The sequence below is a fragment of the Mustela erminea genome, chromosome 19 (assembly GCF_009829155.1).
Source record: "Mustela erminea isolate mMusErm1 chromosome 19, mMusErm1.Pri, whole genome shotgun sequence".
NCBI lineage: Eukaryota > Metazoa > Chordata > Mammalia > Carnivora > Mustelidae > Mustela > Mustela erminea.
In genome coordinates, this window is record NC_045632.1 from 3929794 (window position 1) to 3951841 (window position 22048).

The window sequence follows — 22048 nt, forward strand, 5'->3', positions numbered from 1 at the left end:
GGGATGACTGTTCTGCCGTGGGACCCGGGCTGACTTCCGGGCTCTGAAAGGTCTTCCTTGTCTTCCCTGAAGGCACATGGGGAACAGTGTTGGCATAGTAAGCCGCATGGCAGCAGAGGGCACAGAGCACACTGCTCCGGCATGACGCGTGGCAGCGTGACCCTGGGAATGGATTGGGTTTCCCTGTTCCGTGCCTCAGTTTCCCCAATGGAAAGACTGCTAATGACAGGAGACTTGCCTCCGGCTTCTCATGGACGTTCAGTGCCGAACACAGTGCCTGGCACATGGTAGAGGCTCAAAAAATGTTAGTGCTGGGGTGCCTGGCTGGCTCAGCTGGTGGGAGTGTGTGACTCTTGATCTCTGGGTCATGAGGTCAAGTCCCACACTGGGCATGGAGCCTGTTTTAAAAAATATATGATGGTGATTAAGAGAAGTAGGAAAGTCTCCCATGAGATCTGATACCCAGGTTCATACTGCTTTCCCCCTAAACCGTGGGCAATCGATATTGGCATTTTAAAGATTTATTTATTTATTTGAGAGAGAGAGAGAGCGAGCGAGGCAGGGAGAAGGGGCAGCGGGAGAATCTCAAGCAGATTCCCTGCTAGCGTGGGCCGCCCCCTTCCCCATGCAGGGCTCGATCCCATGACCCTGAGATCATGACCTGAGCCAAAATCAAGAGTCAGATGCCCTACCAGGCACCCCTTTAAAGCACCCATCAAAAGTGGCAAGCATAATCGGCCCCTCTGTGCCCATCACCAGCTTCAGCAGATTTCTGCTGATCTTTCTTTTCGTCTGTTACCCTACCCTCTACTGTGCATTTTTTTTTTTCGGTTTTATTCTGCTAGATACTTTTAAGCAAATTCCAGACTTTATATCATTTCAATTATATTACTGATGGTACTGCTGTTTCTGGGGTCCATAATCTGTTCCAGTGCCTCCAGGATCTGTCCTGTTCTGTGAGGGAGGAGGCATGAAGCCCATTTCCCAGGTTGGGAACACTGAGGTGGCGGGGAATGGGCTTTGGCAGGTTGTCTTTTCTCTGCTTTCCCTTCTTTGGGACCTTGGTGAGGTCCTGGTCTTGGCTACCCTGGGGCTTGGACCCTGGGGTGTTTCTGATGACATGGGTTTGGGATTTGTCACAAGTATGTCCAGTGTGTGCCACTGTTCTGCCGTTCCGCACAGAAATGTCCCTGTAACTGGCGAGTTGGAGAAGTTGGGCCAGTGGCAGGGTGATGGACAGGGTGACCCCGGAGGTGAGGGCAACTGGGTCGGCTGTCCTGGTTTGTGTCCTCTTGCGGCCCCTTCCAGCCTTGTGACTTGGAGCAAGTTATTTCCCATCTCTAAACCCAGGTTGGAGAATCAGGAGCATATAATAATACGAGAAGCTTCTTTTGAGAGCCTTGGCATCCGTTTTGTGAATCGCGCACGGGAAAGCGTTTTACCAGTGCCTTGCTCAGAGGATGGGCTCAGCAGCTGGTGGCAGTCATTGTCACAGTCACTGTCATTAGACATTCTGTGTGTACTTGGACTGTGGGTAACCACAGGGTAAAGAGAGTCAGAGGAAGTGTCCTTGGAGCCCTGGACAGGCTCAGCCGCCTCGGTCCCCTCCTCTTGACCCCTCTGTCCCTCTGTACGTCCCCTTCGGAGTGCTTCTTATATTTGGAGGAGCTAGAGGGGGCTGCTGACTTCTGGCTGACCCCCTTCCTTACCAGCCTGGGTCCCCTAGGCTCCAGGCTGGCTTGGAAACAGAGCGAGAGGAAAAGGTCTGTCTGTGGCTCCCCGGATCCTCATTCATGACCCCTGCGGCCCTGGAGGGAGCCCCTAGTGCTTTGCAGCCTGGAGGCAAAGTGTTGCCCATCCCCCCAGGACACCTGCAGTGGTAGCTCCCAGGAACCCCCTTTCCAGAGGATGGGTGCTGCCTCTTGTCCTCTGCTGGACAGGCAGATGCCCCCAGCTCCTGCTTCACAAAGGGGTTGTGACATTTTACTGCACTGACACCTCCCTCCTGTCCTTTGTAGGACCTTACCCATCCTTGAACACTGTGCCCACCCCCCCAGGCTGGGTGAGGGGCCTTTTAAGCTCCTTACCCTCCCCTAGCAAGCTCTTGCCACAGGGGCCTGACTTGTCCCCAGAATGTGCCCAGTGACCTCCCTCCTGTGTTGAGGGAAAGATGCGTACATATGTATGAGTGATGCCCCCCCCCCCATCATCGAAGGATAATTTACATGTGATCAGATGTGGAGTCGAAGTGCATCTCAGCATACGTGGCCGCCTGTGTCACCCACATGCCTGTCAAGATCCAGAATGTTCTCAGCATGGGCCAGGAGTCCCCTCACTGCCCTCCCCTGCCCACGGTTGCTCTATGGCTCTGGCCTGTGTCCGTCGAGATGGGTCCACGTGGCCTCTTCTAGAATTTTACACACTGCGGTGTGAGGTCCTTGGTGCTGAGCGTCTCTGGCCCGGTGGCATGGCTTTCAGATTTAGCCGTGTCGTGGGCCTTCCCTTTGCTCACAGAGCAGGAATGCACAGGAAGGCTGTCACCTTCTTTCTCTCAGCAGAGAGAGACCCTACCCGCCTTCCCTCAGGAAGTCTCAGCCTCCGAACACCCCTCCTCTGGCTACCCTGCCTGGGCCCCCAGCACCCTGATCTGGGGACGCCGTCCCAGTTCACTGACCAGCCCCTCCTCCCCCCTCTGTATCCCGCTTGGGATGTAGTAGGTCTCCTGTGAGCTCTTCGTCAGGCCTGGCTTTTTCCCTAGACTCTAAACTGCAGTAGGAGAGAAACAGTGTGCTCTGTGTTCTGAGCTCCTGGCATGCACTTGAGCCCTGATGTTTGTTGACTGACTGACTGACTGAATGGTGGACGTATCACAGTGGTAGAGAAAGGGGAGGTCAGAGCCTGTGTTTGGGATCCGTGTGCTGGTTCTCCAGCAGTGACCCACCTGCTTCCAAATCACCAGAGGTGTTTGTGCTCATCTCAGGGCCCCAGTTTGCTCAGAAGGCCACCTCTCAGAGTTGCAGGGCTCAGCCTGCAATCCCCTCCCCTGGGACGGGGAGCCATGGGTCTTCCAGCCACCCCAGATGACCTTTCCATGCACATTGTCTATCCTGCCATCGCTGCCTCCCCACGGCCCTATCTGTGGTCCCCGTGTGCTCTCCAGCAGGAGTCGGAGCCCGTGGGGCACATTTGGACCATGGCCAGCCCTTTGCGATTTCCCTTCCATGGTCCTGTCTCATTTAGACCTTTCTGAAGCAGGGGGGCATTATCTCCAGGGAAGCCACAAACTCATCCATCCTCCCTGCAAGGTGAAATTCCTCTCAGGGATGCTCCTGAGCTTGGGAAGGTCAGGAGGAGGCATCAGGCCAGGCTTCCTGGAGGAGGGGGTTTCTTGAGGACAGGCTTTGGGCTCAAGGCTATTCCCAGACCCCAGGAGAACTGCTTTAACACCCTCTTGGAGGGTGGAGGGACGCAGAGGGGAGAGATGCAGAATGGATGAACTGTTGGGGTCACGCGTGAGAGACGGTGATGTTGAGTGATCAGTCCCCCGGGATGGGGACAGTTCCCAGGGAGAGGACAGGAGTGAATGGAGAATCAGCTCCACTGTGTATTGGTGGAACTTTTCGTGGCCAAAACAGGACGAGAAGAGGAGGGCTGGGATCAGGCACTGTCCCCGTCTCAGGAGCAAAGGGAGAACTTCCAGAAAGGTCTTAGCTTAAATGGACTTGAGGGGGGCTTCCTGGGTCTGAGAAATAGGTAGGGGCAGAACCCAGACAGGAATAGGGTGAAGAGCCAGAGGAAGGGGAAGGATGGTGTCATGGATGGATGATAGAAGGAAGACGAGAGCTCCTAGCAGCCAGACCTTTAAAAAAATAAACTCTTCCTGCACTCTTTGGCTCCCTAGTGCCCTCAGGTAGGTCTGCCCCTTCCCTCTTCTGACAAAACCCTGGTCTGGTGGCCTGAATTTCCCTGACCTTTTCCCCTTGCCTTCTTCGTGCCCCAGCTGGTTCCTGCCCCTGCACCTTTGCCCTTGCTGTGCCCTCCACCTCCCCAACTCCTTTCTGTTTCCAACAGGCCTCTGCTTACATCCCCCCCCCCCCGCTCCAGGAAGCCTTCCTTTGTCAACCCCGGCCCATTGCCTTCACTTCACTGAGCTTGTTCCCGGGTTAGGATTTCTCCCCAGCACCTGACTGAGAATAAGCCTGTGATCAGGGTTTCTTGAACCAGTGAGGGCCAGGCGACCTTCCTGTGGGTCTTGGGACGAGCACATTGGATCTTCTTTCTAGGAGCTGAGCAGGCTCAGTCTCAGGAGAGGAAAGGAAAGGAGCCAAGGAAGATTCTAGAAGAGCAGGAGGGGGTGGTACTGGGTGGGGCTCAGGAGTCACCTTTTCTCGAAGGTCAGAAGGTGAGGAGCAGGGTGTAAAGGCAGAAGAAAGGTGGTACAGTTGGGAAGGACTTTGGGGGTGGGGGTCCGTGCAGTGTGCGGCTGCCTGGGGACAGAAACAGAGGTGGCCGGGGTGGGGTGCGGGGTGCCCCACAGTACTGCCAGCTCGTGGCTGGGGGCGAGCCTTCCTGCTCGCCACTCATTACAGGAGAGTCACCTTTTACCGCAGACATTTCCCCAGAGATCCGCACACTTGACGCCACATTGCAGCTTCGGGCCAAAGATGTCGGGGGATGTGGACCCAGTTAGGAGCTTTGCCCAGGTTGTCCGTGTAGCAACAAGCCTAACAAGCAGCACTGTGCCAGGCACCAGTCCAGGCCCTTTACGAGGACTGACTCATTGCACAGGAGAACCTGCAGAGGCAAGTGAGTGAGCATCCCCATTTTACAGATGAGAAAGCCAAGGCCCAGAGTGGTTAAGTGACTTGCCCAGTCACACAGCTGCTAACGGGCAGAGTGGGGATTCCCCCCCGCATGTGGTTTGCCCCCCACCAGCTGCAGCACAGGTCTTTAGCCGTCAATCTTGCCACTTCCTAGTTACAGCCTCCCCCCACCCCCCACCACCATGAGTAAGCCACAATCCCGGAAGCTGCCCTCCCCCCCCACCACCACTACCCTCAGCCTTCCCCGGGTTTGCCCTGAGATCCAGCTTGGGCCTCAGCTCAGCCTTCGGGAGCCCGGGCTCAGCAGGGCTCCATCCCTCCCTCTTCTTTCCCTTTTTACCCTCTGTGGTGTCTTCATTAACATAAGCGAGGCAGCCGCCCAGCTTCCTCCAGACGGCGGATGTGTGTGAGCTTGCTTGTGAGCTGGTGTGAGTCAGCCGGGCCCTTGAGGGCTGGAGGGTCAGGACTGCAGGCAGCGCTGGCCTGGAGCCACCCATGGGGATGGGGAGCCAGAGCTCCCCACCCCCGGCCCCACCAGTTCTCCGAGCCTCAGTTTCCCCATCAGTCAGCAAGCCCTCCGGCTCGGTGACCTCACCATCAGCAGCAGCCCCACGTTCATGGCAGTGCCCGGTAGGCATGGTAGGTGTTTGGAAATGCTGGCTATTTCAGGCGGGAGCCCACACTGGGTAACGTGAAACACCCCCGGCCGCCTGGCGGTGCCCCCAAGGGAGTCAGGAAGAAAGGAGAAGGATGGTTGTCAGAGACCTCTGAAGGTTGGAACCGGAGATCCCGGGTCAGAGATGGGAAATACCTGGTGGGGGAGGGGGGACCCTCTGTGGAGTCGGATTGAGCTCATGTGCGGTCAGGTGCCTCAGGTGCCTCGTAAGCCCGTTGTAAGTTCTGCTGGCTGTTGCTGTTCCTGCGTTGGGCTGTGACTGTCACCAGCCAGCCTTTAGTCTGGGCCTGCTGGTGCAGGCAGCTTGGGACATGCCAGAGATCCAGTTTCTCAAACCTGAACTGGTTTCTGACAAGCGCCCTATTGAGGCCACTGCTGCTCGGCGGTGGGGGTGGGCGGGGTTGGGGGTGAGCTGGGGGTGAGCTGGGGACGACCCGGGTTTGGGACATGGGGAACCACACACTTGAGCAGCATGGTGCCTGGCGGATATCAGACTGGACCGTGTTTGACTTGCTTCCAGGGCACTTGCAAATGGGAGGGACATGCGGGGCCCGAAGGCTAAAATGGGATTCCTTAACTCTTAGCTTTTGGGGTTTTGAGGGCGGCTGTGTATGAATTATTACACGAGGAAGAAAGGCGTGTAAGTAATAACACTGCTTACTGGATCATCTTGTCCCCGCCCCCCCTTCCTTCCCTCTCCACAGGAGACTCTGCGAGGAATTTGGGGTTCATCCGCTGCTCTTCTCCCTGTATACGTTCTTGTCCCTTTGATTTCACAGACTATGTGGATTCCGCCACACCTTATTTTTATGTGTTCATTGATCTGAACCTCTTTCTCCACTTGGGAGTATGGTCTGCGTGCAATATCCTAGGAGTTTCAACCTGTATTAGTACAATGTAGCAATTTGACAGTTCTGTGCATTAGGGACCACTCATTATAGGAAGGGTAGTTACCATATTATAATTATTTTTATTTTGTCTGCCCCCCCACTCCCCTACGTCTTACTTTTTAAATTGAACAGACGTCTTAGAGTTGGTTCCGTGTCTGTAGTCTAGAATCTCATTCTTTTAGCAGCTAGGAAGCCTTCCCTAAATTATTTAACCTCTGCTCTGAGGATGCCCTTTATAGTTAAGTTCCAGTTTTTGCTCTGAGCCTATAGGTATCTTTACATTGAAAGTGTGGCTCTTGGAGATACCATTGCAGTCCAACAATGTCCATTGGATGGTTGTAATGTTGAGACGAACGGTGTCCAGTAGAAATGAAATGCTAGCCACTTACACATTATTTTCTTGTATTTTAATTACTAAGTTATTTACTTGAGGGTGCTTGGAGGGGCAGGACAGAGAGAGAGAGAATCCTAAGCAGTTTCCACCCCGCATTGATCTCATGAGCCTGATGTGGTGACCTAAGCCGAAATTAGGAGTTGGAGACTTAACGCACTGAGCCACCCAGGAGCCCCTTACGTGTTATTTTAAATTTTCTAGTAGCTGTGGTAGAAAGAGATGGAAAACTAAAGGGAGTATATTTTATATAATCTAATATATCCCAAATATTTTTATATGGACATGGGATCAATGTAGAAGTCACTGAGATATTTATAGTCTTTTTATTGCAGCAAAATACATGGAACATACAATTTACCATTTTAAGTATATTTTTTAAAGATTTTATTTATTTATGAGAGCGAGAGCGTACTTGTCGGGGATTGATCCCAGGACCCTGGGATCACAACCTGAGCTGAAGGCAGATGCTTAACCAGCTGAGCCACCCACGCACCCCCCACCCCCATTTTAACTGTTTTTTTAAGTCTGCGGTTTAGTGGCATGTCTGTCTGTAGAGTTGTGAAACTGTCACCATTGTCCATTCCAGAACTTGTTCTTCGTTCCAAACAGAAGCTCTCTACCCATTAAATACGCCCTCTCCCCCCACCCGCTCAGAACCTCTGTTCTCCTTTCTGTCCCCATGAATTTGCCTTCCCTCAGCACCTGACAGAAGAGTAATCATATGGTAGTCCTCCTTCTGTGTCTGGCTTCTCTCACTCGGCGTCATGTTCTCAAGGCTCGTCTGGGCTACAGCCTGGATCAGTGTTATTTCCCTTTTAAGGCTGAATAATAGTCCGTTGTCTGTATACACCCCATTTTTCCTCCGCTCATGCTTCAGTGGCCGTTTGGGTTGTGTCCAGCTATTGGCTGTGACAAGTACTCTGCTGTGAACATTGATGTACATCCGAGTCCCTGCTTTGGGTTCTTTTGGACATACACCTGGGCGTGGAACCGCTGCATCCTGTGGGAATTCTGTGTTGAACTTGGAAGTACTGCTGGTTTTCACAGTGGCTGCACCATTTCTTGTTCCCACCAGCAATGCACGAGGATTCCAATTTCTTTTTCTTTTTCTTTTTTAAAGTAGACTCCACACCCAGTGTGGGGCTTGAACTCATGACCCTGTGGTCAGGAGTTGTATACTGTACGGACTGAGCCGCCCAGGCGCCCCTCCAGTGTGTATTTTGCACATGGCGCCTCTGTGTTTGGACTAGGTACATGTCACGTGCTCAGCTGTCACGTGAACCTGCTAGGCTCGAGAAGCCCCCTTCAGACCACTTCTGTTTATTGTCCTCATTGACACAGCTGGATTTAAATATCCTGTCCTGCCGTTTGTTTTCTGTTTATTGCCTATGTGTTTTGGTGCCTTTTCTTCTCATCCCTTGCTGCTGTTAGATTAAATGAGTGTTTTAGTATCCCGTCTTTTCTCCATTATTAGCTGATTCATGCTACCTCTTTGTTGCTCTAGAGTGTTCATTATGTGCCTTGAACTACCGTGTGGGCTTCAATTCTTACTAAGGTGGGAGCCATGGGAGGCTTTTGAGCTGGGGAGTGACCCGACCGAACATTTTTGTATCTACCTCTTCAGTCACTTGTGTTAAAGTGTTTCTACTGGCCAGATTCCTGGAAGAGGAATTGCTAAGGCAGGGGGAAGCGTGCATTTAGACTTGGGTGAGTCCTGCCAAATTGCATTCCAGAAAGGCTTTACCATTCGCACCCCTTGCAAACAGCAGCCAGGATTTACTGAGTGGCTGCTTGGTGCCAGGCCCATGCCAGGCCCATGCCGGGCCCTAGGGACACTGGTGAGAAATGGCCCAGGTCCTGCTGCTTACATTATTCTCAGTCCTCGAGTCCCAGGCCAGCTTCTAGAACTGCCTCTGAGCTCAAAGGAAGGAGAAGCTTTCACAGGAACCAAAAAAGGAGAGAGGCCTGAAGATATTCTAGATGGTGGAGGAGGTCTGGCACGTCCCAGGTGGCCTTCGATCTAGCTGGACCAGGAGACGTCCTGTAGCGGTCTGGGGACTCCATGTGTGGGCTCCCCATCAGTGCGGGGGCACACTGGGGGTGCTCCCGACGGGTAAAATAACAGTACCTCCCTTGTGGAGCTTCGTTCGGGAGGATTTCACAGGAGGGCAGAGAGTACACGCGTTGGTGTTTGACTAGCTTGTTACCAGAGTAGGGGAGAGATCAGCATCAGAACAGGCAGACCCAACGGGCTTGACCCAAGTTTTGGACAATGTTTAAGGCCCATGTCAGATAAACCTGGGCTTGGGGTCCCAGCTTGCTCCTTCCTTGGGCAGGTTACTCCAGATCTCTGTTAAAAGAGGATAAAAGTAGGGGCGCCTGGGTGGCCCAGTCGGCGGGGCATCCCCCTCTTGACTTTGGCTCAAGTCGTGACCTTGGAGTTGTGAGATCTAGGCCTGCATCAGGCTCCACGCTGTACTTGGAGACTGCCGGGGATTCTCTCCCTCCCTCTGCCCCTCCCCACTTGCTCTCTCTCTCACTCAGAAAAAAAAAAAAGCTAGAAGTAAACGCTCCCTGCCTCCCAGGAGCGTGACGAGAGGGTCCTCAACACCAAGATGCTGTCAGCACAGAGCGCGGTTCCCGCCAGGGCCACAGTCAGGCTTGGTAAAGCTGAGCCCCTTTTACTCTTGCTTTCATGGGCGCTGTCGCCAGCATTCATTCAAGGCCTGTACAGCAGATCCTTCCTTGTCCCCCAGGACCGAGACCCCCAGGAAATGAGGCTGCTTGCCAGGGGTCAAGAGCATGGCAGAGTGGGACATTGAAATTGGGTTTTCCGACCCAGAAACCATGGGCTGCCTCCTTCTGGGCCTTTGGGGAGCCTCCCCGGTTGGCACATGAAGATGCCTCCCCACTTAGGACGGCTGGCGAGCCATCCATGTGCCATCCACGCGCCAACCCCAAGCTCAGTGACACCCACGGCGGCACCCCAACAGCCCCCGGTGGGCAGCAGGACCTGACCCGAAGCCGGGCTGTTCCTGGTCCATCTTTGTCATACTGCTTGCGACTGCTCACACGTTTGGCTGCAAAAGGATCAGTGTTCGATCCCAGGGTGCCCCCGCGGAGCCGAGGGTGTTTGAGGAGAGATGCGTGTGCACGCTATCCGCCTGCAGAGGCAGCCAAAAAGCTGCATTTCAGGGCACATCTCACCCCACGGGTTTGGAAGGAGCGATCGGGAGCCACCCAGCCACGTGCGGGGGTCTCACAGTGCACGGAAAGCTCGGCGTCTTCCGGCCGTCTGCTGGATTATATTTACTACTTGCGTTCCTCTGCTCGTTGCTAGACGATCTAATGAGCAGGCGTGTCAAGCCTTGACGGGGTCTGCAGGCTAGGAAGCAGGGTGGGCGGCACAAGTGGGTGGTGAGGCTTCTGGAAACCCGTTCTCCGAAAGCCTGCGGAGCCTGGAGTCTGTGTCGGGCTGCGGCTGGCGTTGGGGGAGGAAGGCAGGGTGGGGGATGGAGTGATGGGCCAGAGGATGGGAGCCTGCCCTTGAGGTCGATGCTCCCTGCGGGGCCAGATCTGTGGGAACTGGGCGAGAGAGGCCAAGTCCCGTAAATGTCAGGGGAGCGAGGATGAAGGGCAGGCACGCCAGGGCAGGGATCTTACTCCCTCTCCCCTTGGTTTCTGGCACTGTGTGTCCAGCCTGTACCCCTCTGCTGAAATCCCCGCCCTGGCTTGTTTACTAGGCACCCCAGATTTAATGTCCTCAGCACCAAACTCCCCACCTCCCACCCACCCCAAAACCAAAACTGAAACCAAGGCTACTCCCTCCTGGCTGTCACCCATCTCTCAGTGGCAGCACGAGGCTCCCAGTGGCCTTGGGCTCTGTACTTTGGCAGCATCTCTGAAACCTCTTCTCTCTCTCTTTTAAATTTAAATCTATTTTTTTTAAGATTTTATTTATTTATTTATTTGAGAGAGGGAGAGAGAGAATGCACGCAAGCAGGGAAAGCTGCAGAGGGAGAGGGAGAAGCAGGCTCCCCTCTGATCAGGGAGCCAGATCTGGGGCTCCATCCCAGGACCCTGGAATCATGACCTGAGCCGAAGGCAGACCTTTAACCGACATAGCCCCCCTGGTACCCCTAAATTGAATTTTTTTTTTAAATTCTAGGAAACAAAACATAACATAAAACTCACCATCTTAAACCATTCAGTAGTGTTAAGTATATTCACGTTGTCGAATTGGTGGTTTCTTCTCCTGTCTTCTGTTCCTGGTCAGTCCCACAGCTTGGCCTGGGAGCTCTGCCTGCAGAATGTCTCTAGCATCTGGCCTTGCCTGCCCCCAGCCTGGTCCAGCTCCTGTCACCTCCCACCTGCACCACTGCCTCTCTTCCTCCTGGTGCTCCCACCACCCCAACCCCCCCCCCCCCAAGCCCTTAGATGGCCAGAGTGACCCTGCTGTAACCTGAGACTGCTCACGTCCCTCCTGTGGCTCCCGTCACTCCCAGGGGAAGCCAGAGTCCTTACAGTGGCCCCGAGTTCCTCTGTCCGGTGCAGCAGCCACGGACCACATGTGCCCTTGAACACTAGCAGAGCCAAGTGTGAAATATACCCTAGATTTCAAAGTCTTAGCATGAAGTGGGTAGGGGGTATAAATGACCTCACTAATGTTTTTATATTGATGACACATGGAATGATCATGGTTGTAAATTTCAGGTTACATAAACTATATTATTAAAATTAACATATTCAGGGGTGTCTGGGTGGCTCAGTCATTTGAGCCTCTGACTCTTGATTTCAGCTCAGGTCTGGATCTCAGGATGGTGAGATTGGGCCCTGTGTCAGGCCCCGTGCCGGGCAGCATGGAGCCTACTTAAGATTCTCTCCCTCCCCTGCCCCTTCTCCCCTAGTTAAATTAAATTAAATTAACATATTGAAACTCACATGCTCTTTTCGCTAGAAAATGTTTGATGATGTATATGACTTGCATCATATTTCTCTCGGGCAGCCCTGGTCTAGAAGGTTCCTCTCTAAAAGAGTCATTGGGTTAGCAAATGAATTAAGATCCATACGGCTTTTAGAGCATTGCCCAATATAGCCAACCCAGTGTGAGTACAGTGTCAGCCACTTTGTGATTACAGTAAGTTACGCTTAACATAAAATTTACCATTTTCACCTTTTTTAAGTATACAGTCCAGTGGCACTAAGCACCTTCACGGTGTTGTGCGATTATCATCCCTGTCCATTTCCAGAATGTTCTCATCATTCCAAACAGAAACTCTGTACCCATTACTCAGGAACTCCCCATTCCCCCTCCCGCCAGCCCCTGGTAGCCTCTAATCTCCTTTCTGTCTCCATGAATTTGCCTTTTGTAGGCACCTCATTTAAGTGGAACCCTACAGTGTTTGTCCTTCTGTGTCTGGCTTATTTCACCTGGCCTCATGTTTTCAAGGTTCATCAGCATTGCAGCCTGGATTAGAATTCCATTCTTTTTTGAGTCTTGAGTAGTATTCCATTGCATGGATCGAGCATGTTTTGTTCATCCATTCTTCTATGGATGGACACTAGGGTTGTTTCATACGCAAGTTTGGCTGTTGTTATACGCAGTCTGGTCCCTGGCTTACAATCTAACCTCGTCTTCTCCTAACTACTCACCCTCGCTCACTCTGCTTCAGTGACACTGGCCTCCTTCCTCAAGTCAGGCAGTATGTCCTGACTTGTCCACCTCAGGGCCTTTGTACTTGCTGTCCCCCTCCCTTTGGGTCCCTCCTCCTCACACATGCCTGCCTTCATCACCCTATTTAAAACTGTCCAAAGCCCTGGTCCTTCTGTCTCTCTGCTTTTCCTCCATAGCACTTAGCAACTTCTGACTTACCATCTATTTGATATTTTATTGTTTTATATATATCAATATTTGACAATATTTGTAAATGGTTTTAATAGAACTAATTTCGTACATAACATGGCATTTCTATTTTAACATTTATAGATATAATTTAGAGTGCATGTTGCATTTTTTTTTTTAAAGATTTTATTTATTTGACAGACAGAGATCACAAGTAGGCAGAAAGGCAGACAAGAGACAGGGAAACAGGCTCCCCGCTGAGCAGAGAGCCCGACGTGGAGCTCGATGCCAGGACCCTGGGATCACGACCGAAGCCAAAACAGAGGCCTCGACCCACTGAGCCACCCAGGCACCCTACATTTTTATTTAATATATAGAAATGAAATACATGGAAATTTAATTTGTAAATACGTAGTATGATAGGTTGCGTTGTCCTTTTGTGTCTCTGCCCTAACCCCGGTCAAAAGCGTAAGCTTTGGGTAAACAGGGATTTTTGTTTTGTTCATGGCTGTCCTCCCCCTTCACTCGCCCCCCACAGTTTCTAGAACAGAGCCTGGCACGCAAGCGTCTTCATCCTTAATTGCTGAATGGATGAATACTTAGTGAGCAAGGAACTTGGGAGGATGTGAATGAGCTGAAGGAAAATGTACTGGGGCGGGGGTGATGGGGGGAGTTGAGAACAGTTGAGAAAAGGCCCTGAGGCTTTTAGCTGGTCCGGTTCAGGCTCTGGGTTGGGAGTGAGAGGCATTAGGAGCAGGCTGGCAGAGTAGGGAGGGTGAGTGCTTGGGGTTGGATCTTGACCCACAACCTGGTCCCCTCACCCATTTGCTGGGTGACCTCAAGTCAGTGACATGCCCTCTCTGAGTCTCATTGCCTCATCTGGAAAAAGGGAAAATAAGAAGTGTTTGTTCATTTATTCAACAGGTATTCCCTACACACCTCCTGTGTGCCAGGCACTGTCCTTGGCATCACTGAGGTGCTTCTATTCTAGGCTCCCACCTCTTGGGGGCCTGCACTTCCGGTTGTTGGGTTAGCGGCTATAGGTGTCAGCTTTCCTCATCTATGGGATAAAGGGAGCTACTGTGCAGGGTTTCGGGGTGGCCCGGCACCTCGGGAATAGTCCTTATGGTTTATAAATTGGGACTCTCATCCTTGATGTGGTGTCAGGCTGGGATAGAGGCTGATCCTTGACCGTGGAGCTGGCATTTCTTTTCCAAATACGAACTTGACGTGGCTGAGAGCATTTTGGGGACATAAACTCTTGGGTCCTGGGTGCGGCCCTGAACTTTTGCTCTAGTCTCTTCTGAGTTGGGCACACCTCAAGGCACGTAGAGACTCAGTTTCCCCTCTCCTTGCTTCCCTTTCTGGAACTTCTGCAAGAGGTTCCTTATTCGAGCAGGCTGCCAGGTTGACTAGCCTTTGTTAGGTGGGTGTGTGAGTCAGTGGGGGTACTGCTAGCTGCTGTGACAACTAGCCCTTATTTGCGTGAAAGTTTTCTTCTTGCACTTTAAAGACCAGTGAGGGTGTTTCTGGTCGGCCAGCCTCTTGTGAGGCACTGAGGAATCAGATGCCTTCCCTCTTGTGGTTCTGCCATCCCCTGAGTCTGTGGGGTGCACCGTGGATAAGGAAGTATGGCGGAATAGATCATGTGCCAGACCTGGAAAGAGCCCATGTTGCTTCCTCCTGCTTTCCTGTGGGTGGAGTGTAATCATGTGACCACACCCAGCTACAAGGGATGCTGGGAAAGGTAGTCCCACAGTGCATCTAGGAGGAAAACCTGGTTTTGGGGGAACATGCAATAGCCTTCACCCAGTTGATGTGTTTTTGTTGATGCTAGCATAGCCAGTGGACTGGATGGGAAGGACTCAGTACTAGCAGATGAGGCATCTGGATTAGCTGTTTGACTTGAACTGTATGGGCAACTTCTGGGCTCCTGAGAGGACTACCTCGATGCCCCATGGGTCCCAACCCCAGTTTGAGAGCATTTAGAACAAAATCCACAGGCCCTCCCATGCCTTTTCCCCTCCCCAACTCCCTCTCTAACATCATTACTGATGCCCTGTCCTCACCACACAGTGATCTTGTTGGGCACTATCCTGCCTCAGGGCCTTTGCACCATTCCCTCAGCCCTCCGAGGTGCTTTGCCCCATGTATTTGCATGGCTCTCTCCTTACTTCATTCCAGTCTCTGCTTCAGTGTCACTTCTGTCCAGGACCCTGTTTTAAAATAGAAACCTCCCCTTCCCCATCATTCTCTCCTCCTGTATCATGATCACCTCCTAGCCATTTATCACCAGCAGAGATTAGGTTATAGATCAGTTTGTTTACGAAGGTATGGTGCTCCTCTTTACTGGATGGGTCTCCCAGGGCACAATGGGTGCTCACTAAGTTTGTGTTGTGGAGGGAATGAGTCAAAGGTGTTTTCCCCAAAGTGGGAAAGCGCAAGTATTGCACTGGAAGGACAAAGTGGGCGGTGGGGGGGCCCGTTGGGGAGGAGAGAAACTGGAGCCAGGAAAACCCTTCCCAGTAGCTCTGGGAAAAAGAACTGCTTACAAGCAATGTGGTTGTTCCTTCCTCCCTGCTTGATACCAGACCTAAACCTTACCTCTTACCAACTTAACCTCCTGAGGCCCCAGAAAGAGCAGGTGGTGGTAGATGGGGAGTGGGGAGAGCGGGGGTTCCCTCTGATCTTGTCCCTCGAGGCTGGTTTCCTGTGTGTGTGTGTTTACTTTCTAGCGAAGTATGAAAGTGTCCGTGTTTTGTTTGGTTGCTGTATAAAGGCGTTTGTGCTTCTGAAATCAGCATTTTGCACTTAGGAAATTCTACAAACCCTGCACATTTCACATTCCTTTGTGGTTTCTATGTCGTCTTGCCCATTTTGGGCTCGGGTTGGTGGGGGAAGGAGAATATGAAGCCAAAACTTGGTGCCCACCGTCGTGGTGCCTCCATCCAGCTGTGGGTATGGAATGAAAGCAACCCAGGATGGCTCCAGGGGTTGGGGGACAGGGGGCTCTGCGTCATGTACGGGGGTCCCAGGAAATACAACTGGGACTGGAGGTGGGAGTCCTGGTTCTGCCATTCTTAACCAGGCCTGTTGGGGGGTTGGGGGCCATGGTGATGGGAGATCCCCCGAGTGAGTGAATGGGTTGGGATGGTGAGAGGTTCACGTGACCAGTTTCTCTCTCTCTCTCTTTTTTTCTCCCCTTGCTTAAAATTTTAAACAGCTTTATTGAGACATAATTCACATACTATAAAACTCATCCCCTTAAAGTTGTACCATCCACTGGCTAGGATATTCACCACTCTCCGGTTTCTGGAACGTTCTCACCCCAAAAGGAAATCCTATAGTCATGAAGTCATGACTCCCTCTTTGTCCCCACTCCAGTCCCATTCACCCCCCTAATCTGCTTTCTGTCTCTGTGGATTTGCCTTTCTGGAGATTTCATGTAAAGCTTACATTTCGTGGAACACCATGCTCTGTGGCCTTTTGTGCACCTGGCTTCTTTCACTCAGTGGAACGTTCTTAAGGTCCGTCTATATGGTTGCCTCTCATCCCTAGTTCATTCCCACTGTTGTTGTTTTTCTCTTTTCATTTTCTTCTTCACAGTTAAGCTATCTGCTTGCCATAAATGTCTCCTTTTTTTTTTTTCTCAAGTGGACAGCTCAGTGGTTTTTAGTATATTCACAGAGTTGTGCAACTGTGACCACAATCTAGTTCTAGAACATTTTCATCACCCAGGAGGAAACTCTGTACCTAATTTCTTCCCCCGCCCCCCACCCCTCAGCCCTGGGCAGCCAGTAATCTACTTTCCATCTCTGCAGATCTGCCTGCCCTGGTCATTTCTTATACACGGGATCCTACACTATGTGGCCTTTTGTGTCTGGCTGCTTTCCCTTGGCATGACGTGCTCAGGGTCACTCGTGTTGTGAGCGTGTGTCAGGGCCTCTCTCCTGTTTATGGCTGAATAACATTCCGTTGTATGGACCTACCACATTGCGTCTCTCCATTCATCAGTCGATGGACATTTGGATTGTTTTCCAGTTTGTTGTTGCTTATGAATAAAGCTTCTTGGTGGCCATTTCTTCTGCCGAAGTGGGGGTTGGTATTGCCCGCGGCTTCCTGCCCAGGCCTGTCCTTGCTTTGTTCTCACAGGCGCTCAGGCCTCCTCCTCCCCCTCCTCCCTCGCCCTCCTCCTTCTTCTTCTCCTTTCTCTTCCTCCAGTTCTTTTTGTATTGTATCTCCCTCTCCCCCAGAGGGAGCCAAGGGAGTATGAATCTGGAAATCGCTCCTGGGGGGCCCTGGGTGGGCCCATGGGTTGTTTCTGCTCTCCCTGGAGGGAGGCCTCGGCCCCAGCCTGGTGCCCGCTGCCCACCCCAAGGGAGGGAGCAGAAGGGACAACCTGATCCTTCTAATCCAGCCCCAGGGGGGATGTATGGGGACACAGCCACACTTAGGAAACAGCTTTTCTTTTCTTTCTTTCTTTTTTTTTTTAATTTATTTATTTGTCAGAGAGGGAGAGAGAGCGAGCACAGGCAGAGTGGCAGACAGAGTCAGAGGGAGAAGCAGGCTCCCTGCGGAGCAAGGAGCCCGATGTGGGACTCGATCCCAGGACGCTGGGATCATGACCTGAGCCGAAGGCAGCCGCTTAACCAACTGAGCCACCCAGGCATCCCAGGAAACAGCTTTTCTTGAGGGCTTTTTAAAAATGTATGTGTTTATTATGTATTTTTGGGAGCGGTGGGTATACATGCTCAAGTACAAAACTCGAATGGTCTCAAAGATTTCTCGTGAAAAGTCTCCCTCTCTCCCTCCGAGCTATCCTCTTCCTGGAGGTAAAATGGTTATAGTTTTTAGTCTTTCCTAAGAGATGTTCCATGCATGTGTGAGCATTGCACACAGGCATGTGGACATACACACTCACTCACACACACACACACACACACACACACACTTTTTTTTAAGGCACTAATAACAGGGTATTCAAACACTGCTCTGCTCTTTTCTTTTAATAACATATTCTGGGGGCGCCTGGGTGGCTCAGTGGGTGGCTCATGGTCATGGTCTCAGGGTCCTGGGATCAAGCCCTGCATCAGGCTCTCTGCTCAGCAGGGAACCTGCTTCCTCCTTTCTCTCTCTCTCTGCCTGCCTTTCTGCCTACTTGTGATCTCTGTCTGTCAAATAAATAAATAAAATCTTTAAAAAAAAATAATATATCCTGGAGGTTCTACCTTTTTGACTTCAGGGCCTGTCACAGCTGCATAGTATCCCATTGGAGGGCCCTAACTTACTGAACCAGTGTCCATTTGCTGGACACTTAGGTTAGCTACAGTCTCTTACGAACAAGGCGACTGTGAGTAATTGTACAGCATTGATTTGCGTGAATGCGAGTAGAGCTGTTAAGTTAAAATCCCAGAGCTAGAATCGCTGGGAGCAAATTAAAAAAAACCAAAATGATGAAAATTTCCAGATGTACCGGAAAGTGGAGACAGCAGCGTAATGAACTCCTGTTACTTATATCCCCAAATTCCACATACATCCAGATTTGGCCACGCTGGCTTTATTGATCTCTGTTTTGTTGTTGTTGAAGGATTTTAAAGGATTTTAAATCCCAGGTCAATGCTACATACTTTAGTATGTGTTTAAAGAACAATAAGCTTTTTCTTCCGTGACCACCATGACATTACCAAATCTGAGAAAATTAAAATCGTTTGGTATCATCAAGGGATGTGCTTTCTTTTGTTTTGTTTTGCTTTTTACATTTTGTTAATGGAGACATAATTTGCATGCCATAAAATTCATCCTTTTGAGGTAGACAGTTTAGTGGGTTTTTTTTTAGTATAGTCACAGGGTCGTGCGGCCATTACCACATCGAATTCTGGAGTATTCCATCACCCCAGAGAGAAACCCACGCTCTTGGATGGTGCCCTCATTTCCCCAAATCCTGCCTTTCCCCCTGGGAGTTGCTGGCAGCCACGAATCTGCTTTCCATTTCTGTAGATTTGCCTCTGTCCTTGAGATTTCATGTAAGTGGATTCCTGCAACGTGCGGTCTTTCGAGCCCAGCCTTCCTCGCTCAGCGTGGTGTTTCTGGGTTCTCCCGCGCTGTAGCGGTGTATCAGTACTTGCCTGCCTTTTCCCGGCTGAATAATATTCCACTGTGGATTTGTAGCCTATGGCTTCCCCACCCAGTGGTCAAGGAGCGCGTGTGCTGTTTCTGCTTTCTGGCTGTTGCGGGTCGTGCCACTGTGAATGTTCTCATACCAGCGCACGTGTGGACCTGCGTTTTCCCTCTTGCGTGGATGTGTACGCCTGCCAACAGAATTGCTGGGTCATACGCCGAGTCTCTGTTGACTTCTTGAGCAACCACCCACCCACCAGATGTTTTCTCCAGCGGCTGCACCATTTTCCATTTTTCCATCAATAAGTCACGAGGACTCTAATTTTTTCATCTTTTTTATTATAATCATCCCAGTGGGTGTGAAGTGGTGGCTCATTATGGTTTTGATTTGGGAGGCCCTGACGGCAAATGATGTAGGGCGCCTTTTCATGGGGGGGGGCCGTGTGTGTCATGAATTCTGATCAGTTTCCAATCTAGCCCTGGTCTCTCAGCCTCACAGTGCCTGGTCTTGAGGAACTAGTCTTCTGATACAGAAATCCCCAATCCCTCTTGCCTGTTATTCAGGGGATGAAATCTGGATCTCTTGGAGATCCTCGATCACGCCCTCCCCTGGGGCGGACTGCAGGATCCAGTGAAGGCACTTGATGGAGTCAGACTGCCCTGGGGCAGCTGGGAGGACCCCAGCTCAGCTCCACACCTTGCCTTACTTGCTGAGTGACCTGGAGTCAGTGTCTTCACCGCTCTGATTGTCCATTTGAGGTGCACTTTTCCTCTTTATCATTGTTTACAATTCATATCCCCACGTGGGAGTAATATGTATCCCTTTGTTTACTTCTACAGTTTTTTACAGAGTGGCTCCGATGTGCCAGGCAGGTGCTGCCATGAACTAGACGAAGCTCCCTGCCTTTGGGGAGCTGGCCTTTTGGGAGGGTAGGGAGACCCACTCTAGGACCCCTCAGAAGGTGCTGAGTGCTGTGGGGAAAAAACAAAACAGGGAAAGTGGGAGGAGAGGGCTGGTGGTGTGAGTGGCCATTTTAACTAGCCCTCCCTGGAAAGCTCTCATTGGAGCAAAGACCTGAAAGCCAGGGGGCCAGGGCTGTTGTGGTCTTCAGGAAGGGTGTTCCCAGCAACAAGAATAGCAAGTGCAAAGGCCCTGAGACAGAGAATTGAAGACATTTGCCCCAGGTCACAGCAAGTAAGCGATGGAGCCAGGATTGAAACCAGACAGACCAGTCAGAGTCTAGGTTGTTTTTTTTTGTTGTTGTTGTTTTTCCCATGAACTTTATGGAGATATAATTTATATACAGTGTGATACATCCATTTTGAAAATACTATTGGCTGCATTTTGACAAATGGTACCATCCTATAAACCACCATCACAGGACACAACATTTGCCTTTCCCAAAGAGTCCCTCCTGCCTTTTCTCAGTCACTGCTCCCCGCCTCCTGAGCTCAGACAGTGAAATCTGCTTTCTGTGACAACAGATTTGATTTTCTTTTCCTAGAATTTGATATAAATGGATTCACACAGCATGGACTCTTCCATCTTCTGGCTTCTGCCACTCAGAGTGATTCTGAGTTTCATCTGTGATGGCTTTGTCAATCGTTGGCTCCCGTTCGTGGCTGAGCAGATTTCCATCATGTGGGTAGATCATGATTTGTTTATCCGCTCACCTTTTGGTGGACCTTTGGGTTGTTTCCAGCATTTGGCCCTGACCAGGGTGGCTGCGGTGAACTTCCATGTGGTAACCTCTGTGTGGACACATGCTATCATTTCTTTTGGGTAAATACCTCAGTGTAGAAGGACTAAGGCAGATAAGGATGTATTTCATGGGAGTTGAAACTGCCCCTGCTGTTTTTCAAAGAGGCTGTGATGGTTTGAGTCACCCCCAGCAAGGCTGAAGAGTTCCAGTGGCTCTGTCCACGTTGTAAGCCACTGCATGCTGGCGTCCATCGTTTCATTTTAGACATTCTGTTGGGTACCTAGTGCTGTCTCATTATGGTCACAGTTTAAATCTGCCTGCTGACTACAGAGGTTGAACGTCTCTGTTGGCTTCTGTGCCCCTTGTTGATCTTATTTCGTTCTGAAATCGGGTTGTTTGTCATTTTTTTTTTTTTTTTTTTTTTTTTAAAGATTTATTTATTTATTTATTTGACAGACAGAGATCACAAGTAGGCAGAGAGGCAGGCAGAGAGAGAAGGAAGCAGGCTCCCTGCTGAGCAGAGAGCCTGTTGTGGGACTCGATCCCAGGACCCTGAGATCATGACCTGAGCCGAAGGCAGCGGCTTTAACCCACTGAGCCACCCAGGTGCCCCGTTTGTCATCTTTTTTATCGGGTGGTCGGTTTCTTTGTGTCACTGCACCCCTGTCCTTTGTCTGAAGGGGTCATTCGGGTGCCACTCGCTTCTCGTTCTAGGGCTGATATTCCAGTTTTTCAAGAAGAGCTGGAAACCTGGGTGTCTCTTACAGAACATGTCTCTGGCTTTCTAAAATTTGTGTAAACCAGATCTGTATCTGGGGCTTCTCAGAGTGTCCTGTCAGAGTGACACAGTTGAATGGGGTTTGGTCCAGGCTTTGCAGGAGCACCCATGTCCGAGGACACAGGGCCCTATCTCATGGTCCACAGTGCTGTCGCCAAGCTCTAGCACCAGACAGGAGCCAGCCCCCCGGTAGGTGTCCATGGACAGAGAGATAAGGGAGAAGCAAAGGAGGCATCCATTTTCGTGGCCTTAGTTCACTCATGGTGGTAACAACGTTGAGCATTTGATGTCTTTGGTGTGTGGACTCATGAAATCCTAAAACAGTCCATACACAGGATACACAGGGGTGATGGTGAGACTGTTTAAGCCCCGTTGGAATGTAGATTGGCAGTAAAATACCACTATGCATGTTCGTGCAGAACACTGCTGGCCCGTGAGGTCCGTTTTATAGACGCAGAAGAGGGGGCACAGAAAGGGGGAGTCACTGACTCGAGGTTGCACAGCCTAGAAGGACAGAGCCAGGGGCAGATCTAAGCAGTGTGGCCCCAGAGCTGGCTGGACTTCCTATTTTGAAGAAAATTTCAAATCTCTGGACAAGTTTTAAGAATAACAAACACAGGGGCACCTGGGTGGCTCAGTGGGTTAAAGCCTCTGCCTTTGGCTCAGGTCATGATCTCAGGGCTCGCCCCGCATCAGGCTCTCTGCTCAGCAGGCAGCCTGCTTCCTCCTCTCTCTCTGCCTGCCTCTCTGCCTACTTGCAATCTCTGTCTGTCAAATAAATAAATAAAATCTTAAATTAAAAAAAAAAAACGCAGAGAAATTTTT

General features: G+C 51.1%; 1 protein-coding gene across 4 annotated transcripts in view; it reads left to right on the forward strand.

Annotated features, from left to right (window-relative positions):
- Positions 1–22048, forward strand: part of BICRA (BRD4 interacting chromatin remodeling complex associated protein) — a 76153-nt gene that overhangs the window by 6868 nt on the left and 47237 nt on the right. The window contains exon 1 of one of the 4 annotated variants that reach the window (XM_032323469.1): positions 692–5462. The exons of the other annotated variants lie outside the window; for them this stretch is intronic. The gene's annotated coding sequence lies outside the window, so the exon portion shown is untranslated. Of the gene's footprint in view, positions 1–691; positions 5463–22048 lie in introns of those variants that run through there. 4 annotated transcript variants of the gene reach the window in all.